General features: G+C 42.1%; 1 protein-coding gene and 1 long non-coding RNA gene across 8 annotated transcripts in view; one reads left to right on the forward strand and one right to left on the reverse strand.

The window, feature by feature from the left end:
• Positions 1-21,044, reverse strand: part of Fggy (FGGY carbohydrate kinase domain containing) — a 384,056-nt gene that overhangs the window by 200,147 nt on the left and 162,865 nt on the right. The gene's annotated exons all lie outside the window — the stretch shown is intronic.
• LOC146895097 (uncharacterized) overlaps positions 15-21,044 on the forward strand; it is a 35,501-nt gene continuing 14,471 nt past the window's right edge. For 2 of the 3 annotated variants that reach the window (XR_015000850.2, XR_015000848.2), the window contains exons 1-2: positions 23-135; positions 1,555-1,748. This is a non-coding gene — a long non-coding RNA (uncharacterized LOC146895097). Of the gene's footprint in view, positions 136-705; positions 1,130-1,554; positions 1,749-21,044 lie in introns of all 3 variants that reach the window. The other variant, XR_015000849.2, reaches the window with a different exon arrangement.

Below are 21,044 nucleotides of genomic sequence, written 5' to 3' on the forward strand. Positions count from 1 at the left end.
GTTCTTGTTTTCGACCTAGTTAGGAAGATGAGATAAGGACTCAGAAAACCATGTGAGGCAGAGGACAATGAAATGATCTATCTGTTGTGAGGTATTTAACAGAGGCTGGACCCCTTCCACTCTGAAAAGCATTCTGTAAGTATTTCTGCCTTGCAAGATCTGTGTAAGACTGAGACCATATGTAGTCTGTAATCTCAATTGAGTCCCAGGATTCTGGGATTCTAAATGTGTGTTGTGAGCTTCTTGAGCATGAAAGCATCATTTGTAATTGTTTAGGGAGCTTCAGGGTTAGGCAGAGGTGTCTTACGTTTTCAGCACGTGTGTGTACACACACACACACACACACAATCACAAATACACATACACACACGAAGGCATACAGACATACACAGAGACAGACAGACACACACACAGACACACACACACACGTGAAGATGGTAAATGGCTCTAAAGATCCTCTAAATGGAAATAAAACACCTCCCCAGTCCATGCTTACATCTATCTTAAATAATAAACTTCTCTCTATAACTAACTCTGAAAACAGGTTAGCCTAAAAGACTGATATCACTGTGGTGGGTTTTAGATCTCCTTCATTTAATACTGATTTTAACTCATTTACATTTAAAGTTTAAAACACCTTGAATTTGTGTTCTGAAAAACAAAGTATGTTTGGAATAATATGAGTATACAAATTTACTTTTCCAGCGTTCATTTGAGAAAGGAAAGCATTTCCAGTGAAAATCTAGTATCTGAATTATGTTTGGTGAGGACATGGAGCATACACCAAAGATTTATTCATTGCTTAAAGGGGTGGACTCCCAAGGGCAATGCAGGAGAGCGCACCCTGGTGGTGAGGACAAGGGAGAGCTGGCGGGCTGACCAACCCTGCAACTGCTCAGGCCTAGAACAAGAATTAGGTGTTGGTTCAGCCCAACATCCGCCCCATCTGTGAACTGCTGGAGCCCACGAAGAGACCAATTCTGCAGACCCAGAACTACAGGATCCCCACATCACAGGGCATCACAGGATAACCAATGAGGGCCCAGCATCGACAGTGTAGCAGAAACCAGAAGCCTCAAACCAGACCAGTGACTCTCTCCAATGAACACTTGCAAGAAAAGATATATGGGTAAAAGCGTCTATTATATGACTCACTGTGCCACACTACAACTCCCACAACGAGACTGATTATTTCTCTCTCTCTCTTTTTTTTCTCTTAAAGTTTATTTTTTTTTATTGGGGTTGGGGAGGTTACAAGGGCAGAGGGTGGATATGATGGGACAGGGAAATGAACGGGATGGAGATGCATGATGTGAAAGACACAAAGAATAAATGAAAAGGAGAAAAAAAGAGAAACTGCTAACTATATATATATATATATATATATATCTCAGAATTATATCAGAATCATATATATATATTTATATATAAAATATATATATATCAGAATTATATCAGAATCCTATCTACAATAGGCAAGTTTATTATCACTGAACCAGATCCCAAGACTGATAAAAAATTAATAGTGAGATTTTTTTACATTCACTTTTCCAGACTGGATGAATCCTTCTTCTATGACCTCAGAGCCAGCTCTCTAACCTGCCTCAGCCATTGATGGGCAGGGGTAGGGGAGGCTCTCCTCTGTCTCTTCCATGCCACGACATGACAGCTCCCATGCTCACAACTTCGGGGCCGGCTCACCAACACCTCTGCCAATGAGATTGGCTCTATTATGATGTCTACGTGAGGTACAGGGTCTGTTCTCCCGAGGGCTGTGGTTGGTGGTGGGCAGGGACAGCTCTTGTGGCCTTCTGACCTCAGGGTCAGCTCTCCCACCTGCCTCAGGTGTTGCTCAGGTGTTGCCTCAGGAGGGAAAGGGGAGCTGGATTTATTCTTAAGAACAGTAAAAAGAACCATTACACCAATTTTATGTTGAAATGATATTTTTTATCTACTAAGTTAAATAATACATCAGAATTAATTCATCTACTTTTTTTCTTGCTTTATCATGAGGACTAGAAGTTTAAAGTTCGCTGTGTTCCTCATACACTATGTCTAGTGAATTGTGCTGGTCTAGCGAACACGGTTCAGATGCATAAACATAGGTGTAGAAGAAGGTTAAGCAGTGGTCTGTGCTGAATTCCAGGACATAAGAACTCTGGAAAAGCTGGATTCCGGATTCTGGACAATCTTTTAGTTATGTCACCACATATGTTCTGCAACATATGACAGATATTCCTCCCTGAGTCAACTCTTCTATCTCTATCTGTGCTAAGAACATAGCATGCAATTTCTCCCTTCATTTTGCTAACAACATCTAAGAGGGCAGCAATAGGATCCATTTTTGTCCCCATCTCACAGGTAGATGTCAGGCAATTGAAACTTTTAGAACAGCAAGTCTCCTGCAGCCAAGGAGCTGAAAAGCTGGAGGTAGGCTTTAGGTTCTCCTCTGACATCAAGTCTATGACATCAAAGCACAAACTTTTCTCAACTATGCTTTGAATAAATGAAGGGATGAAGAGTATTATTTCTAAAATGAGCATTGTTGTACATTTTAAAATGACCACCATTTAGAAGTCTTGCCTACAGAGTTATTTTAAGGCTTAATTTCTAGAAGAAAGTAAAAATAGAAACTATAGAGATTCATCTGTAAGATCTACAACTGCGAAGGAGAAATTTCCATGAACAGTTGTATAAAGGAGTTGGAATTAGCAGGGAAGATCTCTTTTCTCTGGGAAGATTTAGAAACAGCTTAGTTAGTCAATGAATGAATCTGGCCTATGAAAGGAGGCTTCAGAGCACTGGGAGCAGAGTCCTAGGCTCTCAGCAGACCTGGTGTCAGGGTACACAGGGCAGGGAGACCTCTCAACAGATCATCTTGAACAAAAGCCAGGAGAGAAGAGGGGAAGTATCATGGGTGATTGGCTCAGAGCTGGGTAAAGGGAGTAGAGCACAGGTTTGGTTAGGAGTAGCAGGTGACAGACAGGAATGGTTAGAGAAGCAAGCCTTGCAATAATGCTGCAGGGCTTGGGCCTCAGCGCTGACACCACCAGATCCCACTGAAGAGGTGACGCAAGAGGGTGGCGCCTGGATCCGTGTTTTTAGATGCTCAATCTAGCAACATTTTAGGAGAGGATATGCTTGATACTAGAAAACAGCAGTGAACCTAAGAGAGAAGTCATTAAGGCAGAGAGTAATTGGAATACAGAAACAGAAAATGCATGACGATTTTATGGAGCAAGAAGTAACTGTTCATGGTGGTGATTTTAATGTAGGGACTACAGAGGGAGAGACGATGCCACAGCCAGAATTTCCTTATCTAGAATGGAAAAGTTGACTACCTAAAAGAGACTGAGGGTACAGACAGTGGCCAGCTGCCAGCCCCAAATCCCCCAGGGATCCTCAGCTGCAGATCTTTCTTTTGGACCTTTGTCCTGTGACTCAGTGAAGAAGTAGGGAAGGCTGCTCTTCACCCTACAACGCTCTACTTGGCTGGCCAATGAGATTTCGAACTGTATCACCACTCAGAGGTGATACACTCCCCCTTCCACAGATAACCATGCTCAGTCTACAACTCATTCCACGTCAGTCTCAGCTCAGTTCCTAAAGAACTCAGCCCAGGACGGTGATCTAGGAATAAAAGTTAGTGTTCACCATGATGAATATCCCTTCTTAAATTGGAATCAGATCTTTCAGGCATCGTCTGTCTGACCCCAACCATGAAGGAACTTTGTTTATCCAAACCAGAAGGACGCAGCATAAGATGATAGGAAGGTGGAAATAAATATTGTGTGAAAAGAAATCTCCCACATCATCATTTTCTCAGCCAGAGCATCTCAGAGGGTCTAGGACTGTTAGATGCCATCTGATAACTTCCACCAATGTTTTTGTTCACCATGAAATTTAATAGCCCACAGCATTGCTCTCCCCAGAGCTAATCAAGACGTCACTGACTCAGGCTCTGCGGTTTCTCCTATGCTTCATCAAACCGCTCACTCACGTGTTTCACAAGCCTTTTAGAAACAACGCATAGAAGATGGTCTGCACCAGTTCTCACCTGCCTTGGGCCAAGGTCTAGGTGTTGGTAAGGAAGCTAAAGAGGCCTGTAGGACTTCAAAAGATTCACATAAAGTCTGGAACTAAGATGATCGAAAACTAAGATATTAACTGTGCAGAAGAAAGGAGAAAGGTAGAACGTACGTGTTTCACCTAAAGAACCGAGGAGGGCTCCTTACATTGACCTCAGAGAACGAATGAAATATTCAAGGTAGAGATAGCATCTGGATGAGGGTTAGAATGACCTCCAAAGGTGAAAAATAGATGTTATCATACTAGAATTAGAATATTCCAGAAAGTGGTTCCATCAAAACAAATGGAGGTTCACTGTAGGGAGCCCAGAGGGGCCAGGAGTTGGAGTTTCCAGTTTATTAGCGATGGGGGCACTGAGGAGGGGTGGGGACTAAGAGAAGCCTATGAGAGGGCAGCACAAGGCTACAGACAGCAAACTAGTGAGTACTACCCACTCGACACTCAGATTCCGTTGTTAAAAAGATAAACCTACTATGTGAAGAAAGGCTAGCAGGGAAACATTTTATCTTTCAAACACCCAAACAAGTGAAAAAATGTAGGCTGCAAGATATTATGCAGAATATGACTTCACTGACAAAGCAATAATGGTGGTGGATGGAGTTTATAAAACTACATTCCTGGGAGGTAAAACACAGGAAATGTTTCCAGTGGGGGTGGGGGTTAATATGTGTTTTTTATTAACCTGTGGTTTCTTTGGTGCTTCTTAAAGCAAACATTTCTTGTATCATAGTTTTAAAGGTGTTTCTCTTCTGGTCTGATATTTAAGAAAGAAAACAAACAAAAACAGCAGAATCCTACATAGTCATTAAAATCCAGGAGGTAGAATTAAGGTATGAGTCTAGGAGGAAGTGCAAGACAAACTAAGGGTCAAGCCAGGGTGTAGAATAGTGCTCATCTGATGGGCACATTTGTGTCCCCTTTAAAGACTACAAACATTTAAGCACATATACTTCCAGAGATTTTCTAGAAAAACACTGACTATTGTTACCGCACAGATGAGGCTATGTCGGGAGGTATTCCCCTGAGCTATTTGTGTGGCTTCCAGACCTCAACCTTATTTGTTGGCTTAAATAAAGCCAAATTAGCTTAAGTTTCAATAAAAACAAAATGAAGTCAGATTCCCTTCATCTTTTCCTTGTTCTGTTCTGCAAGCTGAAGCCAGGAAAGAAACCCAAGGGCGATTTACCTATGCTCTGATCTGGCTGTGTAGACAGGCTTCACCTTGAGATGTCAGGTGGTCCTGAGGACACTTGGGCTCCATGAATTCCCATCTGAATGGACAGATGTGGCCTGAGTGGTCAAACTGGAGTCTACAATTATCGGGTGGCTGCAGTTCCTCTTCACAGGCAGGGGCTCTTATTACACCAAACCTTCCCCTACCCGTTTTTCAATTATCTATGACTAATGAGCACTCTGGGAACAGTTTCAGACACACACATAATCCTCTTTCCTGATGTCAGCAGCAGAAATTAATGACTATGTGGATTGCTGGGAGACAGAAGATGCATTATAATGGTCAACAGAACTGTTACCCTCTCCAGGAAGGGGGGAGGGTGTTGAATTAACTGGAAGGTTCAGTGTTCCTTTGTATTCTGAGAGGGAGATGAAACACATGTGGGGGGGTGGTTGGCTCCAGGCCCACGGAAATGTCAGAGAGGTTTGGGCGTGGGTGGCATGCGACCCTGCTTCCTTGTGCTTGGCTATGGAATGCTAGTACCAGCTCGGCTGGGCAAAGCTAACAGGTCAACCAGATTGTATCCAAGACTGTGCTAAAGGACATTTTGCCCTGCCAATGTAGAGAGTCCTGGAATTCTTTCCAGCAATCTACCACTTTCAATCTTTTTTAAAGGTGGGGAACGAAACTGAGAACATACAATTCTCAAACACTATGTCAGGGATATGAAAAAAGTATTCAGTGACAGTTGTTAAGTTCAGCGTCTCACACAGACATGGGAGCATGCTTGGATGGCTCCAGAGAATGTCACGGTCTAGCCTGACTCAGATCACATTGATAGGTCAGCTCTGGGGATTTTCTAGATCTGGTACAATTTTTAAAAAGGTGCCCAAAAAGACTCCAGTAGTTCTAGCTCCTGAATTGGAGCTACATTTGTCCAGAATGGTTCAGCCAGCTAGAGAACGCCTAAGAAACCCAAATCTAGCATTTTTCTGCCACTTGTTTAAGGACAGTTTCTTATGTGCCTCTGAGAAATCATGTTATTATAATTAAATGAAATTAAATTTCATTTCCATTACCAATTTCACATCAAACTGTATGGTATTCTCTGTCACTCATTAAAGAAATGGTGAATAGACATCTACTGTGTGTCATCCACTGTCCCAGAGAAGAAATTAGATCAACAGTAGAGGAGATCTTTGTAGAAAGTACTAGTCCTTTCTAATACCACTTCTGAATTATATCTGTTAGTTAATACATCTTATAAGTACTCTGTGGCTTGGAGTGTTTGGTAAATACTAGGGTCTTTGACTTTGTATTCTGGTCTACACTTGGTATTAATAAATAAACACACCTTGTCTTAGTGTCTCTATTGCTGGGAAGAAACACAATTACCATGACAACTCTTATAAAGGAACATTTAATTGAGGGTGGTTTACAGTTTCAGAGGATTAGTCCATTATCATCACGATGGGAAGCAAGGCAGCATGCAGGCAGACATGGTGCTATACAGGTAGCTGGGTTCTACATTCTGATTTGTGGACAGCAGGAAGTGAACTGTCCTGCTCTGGGCATAGCTTGAACAACATATATGGGACTTCAAAGTCTGCCTCCAAAGTGATCTGCTTCCTCCAACAAGGCCACACCTACTTTCTTATAGTGCCACTCCCTATAGGCCAAAGATTCAAATACATGAGTCTATGGGAGCCATACCTATTCAAACCACCATGCATCCTATTCTTTATTTTTTTTAAATATAAACTGTTTGGTCTATTAGCTCAGGCTTATTATTAATAGCTCTTACAACTTAAATTAACCCACAATTCTTATCTATGTTTAGCAATGTGGTTTGGTTCCTTTCCTTAGTAAGGTACTCTCATCTTGCTTCCTCTGCTTCTAGATGATGACTGTGTCTCTGCTTTTCCTCTTTCCAGAAGGTGACTACAGTTATGTTTCCTGCCTGGTTACTGGCCAATCAGTGTTTTATTAAACCAATACAAGTGACAAATCTTTACAATATACAAGAGTATTATCCAATAGCACTGGTCTAACCACCTCCTCTCCTATGTTGTGTGTAATGCTACAAAATGGCCCTATTGCAAAATGCCAGGGAATACACTATATTTTAAATTCACTTTTGAATAACTCTTACATGTTGCTTCCCTATGTTAGGTCCTACCCATCTCTCCCAGTAGAAAGAGAATAGTTCACAGACTATTTTATTTTTCTTAGTTTCTATTTTCCCTCATTTCTAAGTATCTAAAATAGATTGAAAGTAATGTTCACTTAATAATATATATACTTATTTTTAAGTACTTTTTATTTAAAAAAGGGATCAGAAGAGAAGGATCAATCAACTTGGACAAAAAGATTGAAGTTACACAGTTATACATGCCCACATATGCTGAGTATTGGTAGAAAGTAAAGAGAAAAGCATTAAGTTTAACTCTTAATCTAGGATGCTACCAGGGTAAAGAACCTACTATACTCCCACCAGTGCTCCACTCAAACATCTCTGACTTAGGACGATGGAAAAGATCAAGGGGCAATGCACATACCCAGCAAATGGCAGCTGGCATGCTGCCCCCTCTCCCTATGCACAAAGGAGGCTCTGGTAGCAAGAGACTACTGATTCCATGGTCTTGAAGAATACAGATCTCAGTCCTCTCAGCTGAATAAGCTGGTTCAAAGATTCCAATTAGCAAGTCGTTACTGCAATAGGTTAGTGAGCCAAAGAACAGTATGCATGATTTGTATTTCAGCAGGTAATGACTCAAGTCTATGAGCCTCTGGTAAATGTTCTTGGAACATTTCTGTCAGTATAACTTTCCATCCTAGTAACAAACCAGTGACAGGTAAATTCTTTTAAAAAGCAATAGAATTCGGCTCTGTATATAGATATTCGTGTTTATTATTTTATAGACTAGAAACAAGAGCACAAAACAATTAGGGAGTAAAGAGTGAGGGATTTCATTTGGAACTGAATTGGGGTCAGTATTCAAACGTTTGACTCTAGAGCATAGGATTTTCCCAACCTTACCATGTGATTTGGGAGAAGGGGTTAAGTCTGGACTGTAGTGGAGAGAAAAGGAAGGCACCTCTGATAAACTATGGATAGGAACAATATCACAAGGGCCACAAAACTCTAACATGCTGAAACCCTCTACCTTCTCCTTTCCTAGACTGGCCCTTAAAGACCAGGAAGCCAGACAGGGTACTGGCTCTCTGGGCATTGAGCAGTTATAGAAGCAGAGTCTCGACTAAACACAGGGTTCCTGACTCACAAGGCTTCCTCAAAATGCTATACCCACTGTTATATATGCCATTCTGGTCACTCCCCAAAATGAGGAAGGAAGCTCACCTAAGCCAGGACCATAAGTCACATGGTGTCTAGAATAGCTGGCAAAATTCAATAGGTTCCAGAGGTGTGGGAGGCAGTTCTGAAGTATTCAGGGCATAGCTGGAGTCTTTTTAGCTCGAAATCATCAGCTCTGACACTCACAGTGACCTAATTCTCTAGATAATTGCTGATGACCTATTTTGTTCTCTCTTAGCCTAAGGCTACCTCCTAAAACCCTCCCCTAGGTGGATCCTAATTAATCCCTCTTTCCTCTGGAACCCTCAGCGTGGTGTCTGGAATTACATCATTCTGTTCTTTATACACAAAGGCTACCTTCCTTGCACCTAACTCTTCTAATTTCAAGGATAACGACTGGAGGGCACAGCTCTTAAACCTGTATTGTCCCAGGCAGGCAGGTTAGAATAACTTGTGGAGTTCAGCTTAGGTAATACCCAGGTGTTTGGGTGCAGTCTGTGGCCTTATTATTCTCAAGGTTTATGATCTTGGGCAAGGGATTTCTTTCCCTTGCAAAGCTCCATGCTTATAAGAATGCTAACATAATGCTATTCTTCTCCCAGAGTGATCATGGTAATTCAGCAAGATCATGCCAAGGAAGCACATTTGCTGATAGTACACACACAACAAAAAATCAGCAAGTGTGAGACAGTATCACAGTTATCACAGCTCACTGTGCCCGGCATGTTACATCGCCTGCCACAAGGAGGTCACAAAGTTCATTCTGGCTGAGTCTGAACAGTTTGAGGGTCTATGACGTTGGTGCATGATGAACTGCATACTTTTGAGGTCATATGCACAAGCTGTAGAAACCATGAAAGGTGTCAAAATATTCATAGTGAAATTCATGTTTCTGTGGTCATATTTCTTTGGTATGTCTTTAGAATGGTATTTTTTCTTGGTTACACTTACTTTTTTCTCATTAAGAATTTTTTTTTTTAGTACAATCTTTTCTCATTTTACATAGCCATGCCTATTCCCACTTGCTCCCACCTCCTGCCCCACCCTTTCCTTCACCCCCATCCCCTCCTCAGAAAGAGTAAAGCTTCCCATGGGGAGTCAACAAAGTCTAACACTTCACTTGGAGGGAAGACCAAGGCCCTCTCCCTATGCTGAGCAAGGTATCACTCCAAAGAGAATGTGTTCCAAGAGGTCAGTCCAAACACTAGGGATAAATCTGAGTTCCACTGCCAGTGACCCCCCAAGACTGCCCAAACCTCACAATTGTCCCCCACATTCAATGGGCATAGTTTGATCCTGTGCAGGTTCCCCATTATCAGTCCAGTGTCAGTGAGCTTTCATGAGCTCAATTCAGCTGTTCCTGTGGGTATTCCCATAATGGTCTTTATCCCTTTGCTCATATTATTGCTCTTCCCTCTCTTGAACTAGTCTTCAGAAGCTCCACCCAGTACTTGGCAGGTCATTCAAGAAGGGGTAAGGACAGAGAGGGAAAACAAGGGAAAGGATATCTTGATTGAGGGAACAAACAAAGGACTAGAAAGAAACACGGCACTAGGGAAATTCCCAGGAATTTACAAGGATGATCCCAGCGAAGACTCTAAGCAACAGTGGAGAGGGTGCCTAAACTGGCCTTCCCCTGTAATTAGACTGATGACTACATTAACTGTCATTATAGAACCTTCATCCAGCAACTGATGAAAGCAGATACAGAGATGCATAGCGAAAAATGAAATGTTTTAAGAATGAATGTAGAAAGTGCTAGCTATCTTTGGAGCTATTTTAAGGTCTAAATGCTGATTTCAAAAGGAAAAATTGTTATTTTGTCAAGAAAACACTGACTGGTCATATGACTACGGCTTTCTAGAGCTACGTAAACAGTTTGGTCAGTGAGCGTACAACACACCTAGGAAAAGGCAGACTCGGGAAAGAATGGTTTTAGCTGCCATTTTTGCTCCAGGCAGTACTTGGTTTGGAAAAAGGATTTCACTACTTTGATTTGTTGGTTTACAGTTCTGTGAGAGTTACATAAAGAAACTACAGACAGACCTAGGTTTCTCCCTTTTTAACTTTGTCCCAGTGGCTTGATTTTACAAACCACTGATTCACTATTAGACAGATTGTTTGATCACTAAAAAAGACAGGAAGATGATTTATCTCAAAATACAGGATATTCTTTTAAAATAACTGTGTTTCCTTTTATAATCCCATTTACTGACTCTGCATAGCCCAGGGAACACTGTCAGGGGCCGGCGTGGGTGAGCCGTCTAGACTCCTGTTTGCACACCGCTGGTTCACAGATGATAACCAGCTCCTAACAATGGCTGCTCCTATGGGATGTCAAGCAGCAACTCTCCCAGGAGAGGGCCAGTCAGCAGGGCTGGTGGAAACTGCACAAGGCCAAACATCTGGTGATTTCAAGACATCTGGGGCTTTTCTATCATGTAGACCAAACACGATTCAGGTAATTGACCAAATTTTTCACTTTCCAACCAGATGTCTTACTTTCATTGAGAGGAAGCTGGTCGTGTGCTTTCATGTGCAAATAAGCCAGACTAAACTCACCCCCCCCAGAGGGCAGGATTAATTGCTTATTCTCAATGAACACTAAATTACATATCATTTCTTTTTTTTTTTCAACTATCTACCCTCGAAAAGACTTTCTGCTATTGTTTTGAAAAGCATATATTTCATCTGAGAAATGCTCTTTTTAAAGCCCCGCCCCTTGCATTTTTGACAGGGAGCCAGAGCGCTGTTAGGAAGAGTGTGATTTCAGCAGTCAGTTTGATCTGGCTTTGGTTGCATGACCCAACTTTCAGAGCCACAAGCCCTCTAAACTCAGGTTCTTTGTCGATAAACATCCTCAAACCCATCTATAAGGGCCACTATCAAGACTCAGGGGCACTTGACCCTATGTGTGTCTTGGGTGCTTCTTGTGTCTGGCACTGAGACTATGGAGGAGTAAAGTCCCTGCCTAGCCCTCAGGTACTCCATCAAGAATGCAGATAGGGCTCAGGAGAGGGAGGTGCATGTGTACGTGTGGGTGCCTGTGTGTGCGCATGTGTGCATGCATACACACGTATATGTGTATGTATGTGTGTGTGCACGCGTGTGTGTGTGTGCATGTGCGTGTGTTGACATGCATACTATTCAACACAAACTATGTGTTTTCTCAGCACAGTCAATACAATCATGAGCAACTCCAGTGGCAACTGATTCTCACATAGAAATGCCAAGTTTGGAAGACGAAGGCTGTGCTAGAACTTTCTTCTTCTTCAACTTCTTCTTACCGCAATCATATGCTGCAATTTTCTCTGGTCCAGTTTGTTTAAAGAATCCACATGGCTATCAATGACCTACTTTCTATGCCATTGTCCTGACAACTGACTACTCTATTGGACAGATGATAAGTGGACAGCAGTGTGTCTCTCTCCGGCCAAGTGTAGTTGACAAAACTCAACGGCACAGGAACAGCATCTGAGAGAGGGTTGTGTCAGTGTGAACTCCTTAACCACAGGACAGATGCATGCCTAAGACAAGGAACTCAGAGCACACAAGGGTACCAGGAGAAGCTGCTGTTACAAAACTTCCTCGAATGTCACAGCCATCATGTTTCAAATCTAAGCTGGAAATGAAAGCTGAACATAAAGACAAAAATGCCCAGCTGGCCACTGTTTAGTTTTCCAGACAGGGCAGGAGTTTCTCTTCTTAGCTTAGATTTCAACAGAACTCAGAAACAAGTCAGTTATATGAAAAAAAACAGACTATGAATGGGGCTTTTAAACTTTTTCTCCACCAACCAGAATCCTCCCCCCACCCAACCCCTGGAATGGAAGCTTTTGGAGCCATAGTGTAATTCTATTCTACTTCAAGTAGATAGGGAAATGCCCAAGGGCTGTAGGCATTTGGTCTCCCATCCCAAGGATCCAGATTCAGGGGCTAACACACTGAGAATCAATTCTAGAACCTGATCTGTGATATCTGACGCCCATCAGGAGGCATTAGAGAAGGAACACTGATTTGGGTTCCATTAAGTTTCTGCAGAAGGTGAAGAGGAGAAGTCAAAGACCTTACTCTAGGTAAAGAACATCTGCCCTCCAGTCCAGAGAGAGAGAGAGTTGGCTAAGCTTTCATTTAATTAAAATTTCAGAGTCAGATCTGTGAATCCAGGGGAATGTAACAAAGAAGATTCCAAAGTGATGCTGCAATTTCACAGCACTTAGACTCTCCATCTTTGGGTTACCTGTGATGCGGGTAGCAAATAATATTTCAGGGAAAATGGCCAAGTGATAAGAAATGGAAAGTTCAAACTTTATAAGTGAAACAAAATCTAATATATTCATTATTAAAGTCTCATTTTCTGGACAGGTTCTGGGAAACTGAACAGATTTTAGGCAAAATAACAAAAGGCAATGGACTCAAAGTCAACTCCGGGTTGGACACCCACAAGAGCAGTCCACTACGCCTTAGCATAAATAACAGAACTGGCTTTTAAAAGGCAAAGCTAGAGAACATGACATTAAAGGTAGAAAGATTTCATCACAGAAAATACAAACACAGAGTTAAAAGGTAAAATCCCTTCCCTTTAAATTTTTTCTCACAGAGATACGTAGAAATACAAATGAGAAAGTATCACAAAATTCCATTTCAAAATATTAATGTTCTCTAAAATATTAAGATATTCCTTATCCAAGTCTATGTATAAGAGTTAATATATTTATTCAACCTTGAAGTCTGTTTTAAGCTCAAGAGAAATCTTTCCTCATCAATGAGTATCAAATTTTCCTTTAGAAAACGTGTCGCATTGGTGCTATGGAGACGGTTCAGTTGGTAAAGTGATTGCTAGGCAGTCATGAACAACCAAGTTTGATCGCCGCCATCCAGATTAAAACAAACAAACAAACAAACAAACCCAAAGCCTAGGAGTGGCAGTGCACACGTCTGTAACCTCAGCACTAGGGACCAGAGAGAGAAAGAGCCTTGGCTTGTGTGCCAGACAGCACAGGAGCTTAGTGGGCTCCCGGGTCAGCGAGAGACACTCTCCAAAACTAAAGCAGACCGAGACTGAGATGATAGTTTTCACCTCTGCATTTTACATGCCTATGTGCACATATATGTGCTAACACACCCACAAGAACATGCACATAAACACACACGGTGTGTGTGTGTGGGGGTTATCTATCATACTCTAAGATTTAGAGATGTCATAGTATTTTACTATGTCTTAGAAGTGGATAGCTATTTTTTTCTGCCAAATTCAAACCCCAAACAACCCAGACTCAGCACAGACTTCATTCCGAAATAAACTAGAGGAAAAGGGATAATCTGACCATGAGATCTGCAAGTCTTGAGGCGAGACAAAAAGATTTTTCTTTGACAGGGAGACTGTGGATTAGATCCTCAATGACCTCCAAAGGCTCACACGCTTGGCCACCAGCCTCTGATGCTGTCTGAAGGTGTGGTAACCTTTCACAGTTGTTGCCTAATAGTAGGAAGTGATGTGACCTAGGTACGGATGTAAAGGAAACAGTTGTGCTTTCCACTCTCTGCGTATCCTACCAGTCATGAGGAAACAGCTGTGTTCCACCACACACTTTCTACCACAGTGTTTTATGTTGCTGCATAACCCACAGCCCTTGTCACTGACCTCTCTGAAACTGTGAGCCAAATTAAATCTCTTCCTTTGGTTTATTGTGGGTGTGTTTTCCCTAGAGTAGAAAGCTGACCCTCACAGAAAGGAATAAACGAAGCTAAACAATGAAGTGGGAGAGTCGTGGGACTGGCTAATGAGAATGATTCATACTTGTCAGACTCCTGATGGGCAATAATTGAGAAATGGTTGGCCTTACAGTGTCTAGATATTTGAGCAGACAATATTCTGAGTATTTCTGTGAGGTATTTAGGGGTGAGTCTTATGTTCACTCTTGAGGTATAAATGGACCTTTCCCAATTGATCAGTGAAGCCCTGAGAAGGTTTACACTTCCCAGAGGAAGACATACTTTCTGCCTTGTGGTCTTCCAACTGGTTAGCATTTTTCAGGCCTCTGGACTTGCAGCACTGCTCTTACTGTGACTCTGACATTGTCCTGGAGCTATAGCCTGGGTTCTCTGGATCCTCTGGCCTTTCAACATGGGCTGGCCCTAACCCAGAAAAGTCCCTGGGCCTTGTTGTCCTCCAGAACTGTGGGAGACAAACCCTTATTGTAAGTCCCCTTCCTCCCCTGCCACACACCCCTCACTCCTGCTTCAGCACATTTAGAGCTCTTCCTAGCACAGAGCCTAGCAGGAAGGGCTGGGAGCTGAGTCAGGATCAGATAAAGGATCGGCAGAGTTCAGGGTGCAGGAGAAGGATAGAGCTTTACAGTTTGGATCATATGCATTCTGTTCTAATTGATGTGTGACAACCAGCTGCTCAGGGAACCACTTTTAAGGCAAACAATGGGAATCTGGGTGGTCTTTTTCTCTCCTCCTCAGAGGAAAATAGGGGTCCCAAGGTGTCTGTTGTAAGTCAGATGAAGGAGTCTGACACCCTTTTTCTGGCTTCAGGTACCAGGCATGCATGCAGTGCACAGACAAACATAAAGGGAAAACACTCATACACATAAACAAATAATTTCTTTTTTAAAAAAAGAATGAGCATGAACTCTTTAGATCTGATAGGGTGCATAGAAGGGGCAGAAGGTAAACGAAGCCCAGGTTATTAATACCTTAGCAGCAGCTATTAGAAGCTCAACTCTTCATCTGGAGAAACAGCTTACAACTTGGTAAGTAGCAAAGGCTGATAACAGATGATGAAACCCAAGCTCCATTCCAGTGTGTCTGTCTCCCTATTCACTAAGGAAACTGTTTAGCAACAACAAAACAAGCCTCATGAGCAAAGGAGTAGGAAAGGAAGAGGGGCAGAAAGCAGGAAGAGCAGCAATGGAAGGGAATGGGGAGCATTGAACCCACTTTCCCAGAGCTCCAGGATTCTCACTAATTTAGCCGCTCATTCTTCATCTGTTCCACTAGGCCAGTGTTACAACAGCAAGTTCCACAGCTCCATGCTTCCCATGCCTGAGAAAACTTTAAGAAATATACCTGCTCAGGTCTCATGCTTAACCACTGAAGCAAAACCCTGAGCTAGAGCCTCTGTCGCCAGCCTCCAGCCTGAAGTCCCCTCGGAGTTTTGGCGAACTGGAGTCCCCGGGCCTCCCCTCTGCTTTCTTATCAGCAGTCACGAAGGGGGCCTCCACAATCTGGACTTTAAAAAGATCCCACGAAATCTAAATGCATCAGCCAAAACAAGCAAAAATTCCCAGAAAATCCTCTTCAGCAATTAGAACATTGGATGGAATTGTGTATGGGGGTGTGAGCTGTGCACCTACAACCTCCATGTAAATGACAACCTTGTCCCTGACCAACTGAGAGACTTGATGCTAGCACTTCTCCAGCCTCTTCCCTTTTACGTCTAAAAACAATTAATGACATACTTTTTAGAAAATGGAAAATAATGGAAAGAAAACCTTTGGCACTGTGACTAGGAAGAGGCGCTTTCATTAGTCACCTAGTGACGGTGACACAGAGCTAAGCTTAGTGAAGTCTATTGTCTTGCATGTCATAGGAAGGTGCACAGGAGAGGGTGCCAAGGAGTCTGTGATGCTCTCTTCCCACACAGACCCTTCGGCTCCCACCCGTGGAGTCCCAGGAGCTCCTGCTCCCTGAGTTCTGCTGTGCATGAACATACCTTTTCACAGATAAATGTGAAGGCCTCTAATTATGCAAAAGTCAGATCTAAGTGATTCTAGAAGAAAATGCAGGGTAAGTCGGGTGTCAGTAGGGGATATTAGGGAACAATAAGATGACAAAAATAGCCATGGCATGTCAGCGAAGCCATGGGTATGAAGAGGAGCCAACTTTCAGGATAGCAGAGCATCCAGAAAGGGTTTCTAGGAGTGTAAGTGTCAGAGGAGAAAGGTGCAGACAGACAGCTGAGCCACTCCAGCAGACCAGGCAGGGGACCAGGCCTCCGCACAGTACAAATCAGCAGCTCCTAGAAAACTTTCAACTTGAAGGGTCGCACCCTACTTCCTGTCCTTTTAAAAAAGACTAAGATGAAAAATTGAACTTCAACAATTTCCATTTCTCTTCCTGCTTGAAAGTTGAAAACACGCCTGCCTAGGTTTGATGAATGGGCCTTGTGGTTCTCCATGTCTGGGCTCAAGGCTGTTTTCTCGCTGAAAAGCCTTCCTTTCCTCTTTACATGGCTATCCTTTCCATATCCACTAGGAGGCAGTGTGGAGATCACAATGCCCAGGAAGGTTAACCATTGTCCACCTGCCTCACACCTTGAGATATGTTTAACCACATAAATATATACCAGAACATTTTACAAACTAGTTCAAAAACACATTTATGCATTGATGGAAGGCAGCTCTTTGTGTAAACGAAACAGAACAATGCCAAGCTGAATGAAGTCACATAAGTTTCAAATGCACAGTGCCGTTCTGAGACTTTAGTATGCAGGTATGCAAGGACAGGCTAAGAAAATAAGGCTAGGAATCCCCCAGTCTCAGCTGCCTGACCATGGACATTTACTTTCTCCTAAAGTCACATCTGGTTCTAAAGTGCACACTGATATACTGCCTTATTGTAATGATGGCATTCGCCCTAAAGTCACAGCTGGTTCTGAAGTGCACACTGATATACTGCTGTATTGTAATGATGGCATCTGCCCTGAAGACAGTTGATTCTGAAGTACACACACTGATATACTGCTTTATTGTAATGATGGCATTCGCCCTAAAGACAGTTGATTCTGAAGTGCACACGCTGATATACTGCCTTATTGTAATGATGGCATCTGCTCTCCATTCTTCACCAGACCCTAATTTTCCCTGTGAGCAACAGCAGTTAATCGTGCATTTCTGGGGTCTACAAAGGGAAAGTCAACAGGATGTTAAAAGTGGGATCATGATTTCTCCTCTGCAGACCATCACGGTGGCTCACATGGGTTTGCATCCTTAGGTCTCCTACTCCACCTGTCTTTCCCTTCGCTCGTCACATGATGCTAAAGTGGTTCACACATATCAGACAGATCTGATTGCTCATCCTTGATGTCCACCACAGCTTCTGTGAGGAACACTCTTGCTCATACGTCACACTGCTGAAACTGTCTTCACAACGGAGTCCCAATTCACAAGTGTCTTCCCTATGAAGTCCTAATGGTGCAGGAGCCATGGACATGCAACACCTCATTAGACCCTCATTATTTCCCGAAGGTCCCATCTCCAAACACCATTCTCATAGGAAACTGGGGGCCGTGCTGGAAACTCATGGATTTGGGGGAAATACACTGAAACAACAGTGGTGCTTCCTTTAGGTTGACTCATCTAGCATTTTTCTGTTATGTCTGAGATATATTATTTTATATAATGTTGCTTCATATAAAGGTTCATCCAAGTTAGAGTACATTACAGAACTCTTTGCATCTGAAGGGTGAATAGTGCTTCACTGCATTTATGTTCTCCTTTCGGTTCAGCCCTGTGGAGTTCTAGTTTGTTCTCTGAGGAGCTGCTTCATAGTTTCCATGGCACCAGCACCACTTTAGATTCCATGAGTATGGCACAAAGCTACCGTCCTCACTTCCACACCAGCACATTATTTTGGATTTTATTTTGCTTGACTTTTTTGACGGGAGCTATTTTAGTGGGTATGAAGTCTAAGGGATATTTCTTCTCAAAATGCAAGCCATCAAGTCTGGGAACAACTAAGAGTAGCAAGAACACTTGAGGGCTGGAGCACAGCACAGCCATGAATGACGGCGATGGCCAATTAACTAATACTGAACAATTGAATCCCGTGTGGGCTGTGAGGGAAACTAAAATGGAACTCAGTTTGCCATGAAGAACACTGAGAAGCTGAGGCTTTTGTAGCAATGATACAGCTAAAAGTTAGAGTGAAAAGGGCCTGAAATCAGGAAAACAAAAAAGGGTAGGCTCCATAATGGCTGGATACTTCTTTAACCTGGTTTCTTTTTCCGGTAAAAGTCTGTTGATTAATCACTTAAAAAGGGAGAAATTAGAGGATTTTTGATAGTGGATAGAAAGCATTGAGAGAAGGGAAATTAAAGTGGAATAGAAGAATGAAGCCAACTTTTCAAACTCAACATACAGCCACCAAGTTTCTTCCCTGGGCTATAGCAGTCGGACTTATATCCCTGCAAGTGGACACTAGAAGACAGAAAGCTTTCTCTGGGACTCAAAGGAAGAGAAGAGAGCCAGAGATGCTGGTGGATGTCCCTAATCCTAGGCGATCGGGAATAGCCACAGGATCAAAGGTCATAGTGCCATCTATGCGGAGAAGTCCTCAGCAGTTTGTTAGTGCCCTGTCCTCAACACTTGACCATCTGGAGGGAATCGGATGCAGAGCAGAAAGCTAAATAAGCAAACAGGTTAAAAAGTTAACTGAAAGCTCAAGAAACAGAAAGCAGGATGACACGGGGAGGGAAGAGGTCTTAAGACATGTACTGCCACGAGTAGCAGATAATGCCTCAGACAGATGAATGTACAATAGTTGTGTCCAAATGAAAGTGGGGAAGTGGAAGCTCTCCAACAATCTGAGCTTTTAAATATTGTATTTATCTTCAGCATTCTAAATACACCAGCGTCCCTTACCATTGCAGAGCTTAGAAGAATTAAGGCCCCAGAAAAATGGCACGGCTGGTCCTTGACTCCAGAGATAGGAAGTGCCTATTAGAACCTTATAAGCCTGGAAAAGATGCAGATAGAGGGAGAGAAATCTGACCTTCTACAACATCCGTAAAAACATTTATACCTTTTGACTTGGGAAATCCATGCCTGGAATTCATTTTAATAAACCACATGAGGAACTGAAGAGATGGCCTGGCAGTAAGAACACTTGTTTTGCAGAGGACCTGGATTCAGTCTCTAGCAGCCACAAGGCAGCTCAAAATAATTCTGAACTTCAGTACCAGGGGATCTGATGCCTTCATCTGGCCTAGCAGGTGACAGACAAGCTCACAGTGCACACGCATTCATACACGTTAAACGCTCACACACCTAAAATAAAAATAAATCTTTTAAAACATAACATTAACTATAGACAAAGGTACACAGGCAAGTACTTTAAAAACCCTCAATTTTTACAGAAATAATTACAAACAAAATTCAATTAAAAAAGAAACAAAACATAGAAATAAAAACACGGGGAAAAGGATGAATGTGGAAGTAATGTTGATAATTAATCAGTACATTATGTAACAAATTAAAAATTAGGAGTTTTATAACATGAATATATATTATATATTTATATAACACATTGTATAGTTGAACATATATCAAAAAGACAGAAAGAAAAAAAATTTGGACATTTCTTGGGAGAATGCTACATGAAGTGCCTTTGTTTATGTTTTCTATTTTCTAAGTATTTTATAACATATATTAGGTATAATCAGAAATGAAAACTATTTTAAAGTGTATTTTTACCTGGGATTTCCATCTCTAGCCATCAGTGTTTACAGACAAGGAGGATAAGTAAAGAACCTCCATGCAATCAGACTTCATGTGCACTTGTAGAATGACATCTGTATACTAGAGAGATAATTAAATAAACGGTTTAACTCGCAGTCCTAAAATTATCACAAGGCTGCCAATCATGCTGGCACATTGTCTTTAATCCCAGCACTTAGTAGGCAGAGGCAGGTTATCTCTGTGAGTTCAAGACCAGCCTGGTCTACAGAGCGAGTTCCAAGACAGTCAGGGCCAAATAGAGACACTGTCACAAAACAACACCAAAAATATGTTAGGACTATTTGATGAGATTGCATGTTATTGAATGAGGCTTATAAAGGCCATAATGAAAGATGCAAAGATAAAAATTCAGCAATGCTACTTTAAAATGTCAGCCTACGAGATGGCATATAAAGAGGACTTTGACTCAGTAAACTGATATGGAAAAATGCAAAGGAAACAAATGTGGGGACATTAGACTGGTGATAGTTTTTCTTTGTTTTAATCTATCTTCTGAATTTTCTTTGGCTGATCTTACTTTTCAACTTTTGAAAATTTATTTATTTTTTTGCTTTATTGATTTAGAGTCACCAAATAATGGGGAACATAATGCCTCGGCTACATATCTTACACAGCCAAGGGAAATCTCCAGTACTAGCAATGGGTTACATCTTGCTGAGTTGTTGGCCAAAGGGGTCATAATAGAAACCCCGAAACATGAAAGGTTATTGCCAAGGCTACTATTTGCTCTCCAGAAATTGATGGTAAGGCCCTGTTGCTGAAGACAACACTTACACAACACATTGAACATGGAGAAGCAGAGCTGGTACCTAACTACACTCTTAACCCCTACTGACTAGCATTCATGGTACTGGAAGGTACTCTGCATGCTACCCAAGGAGAAAGGTAATCACCAACCCAGATACAAACTCTGTTGCCTACAACAAAGGTCTATGAG

Source organism: Myodes glareolus, chromosome 3, assembly GCF_982192425.1.
Source record: "Myodes glareolus chromosome 3, mMyoGla1.1, whole genome shotgun sequence".
Classification (NCBI taxonomy): Eukaryota; Metazoa; Chordata; class Mammalia; order Rodentia; family Cricetidae; genus Myodes; species Myodes glareolus.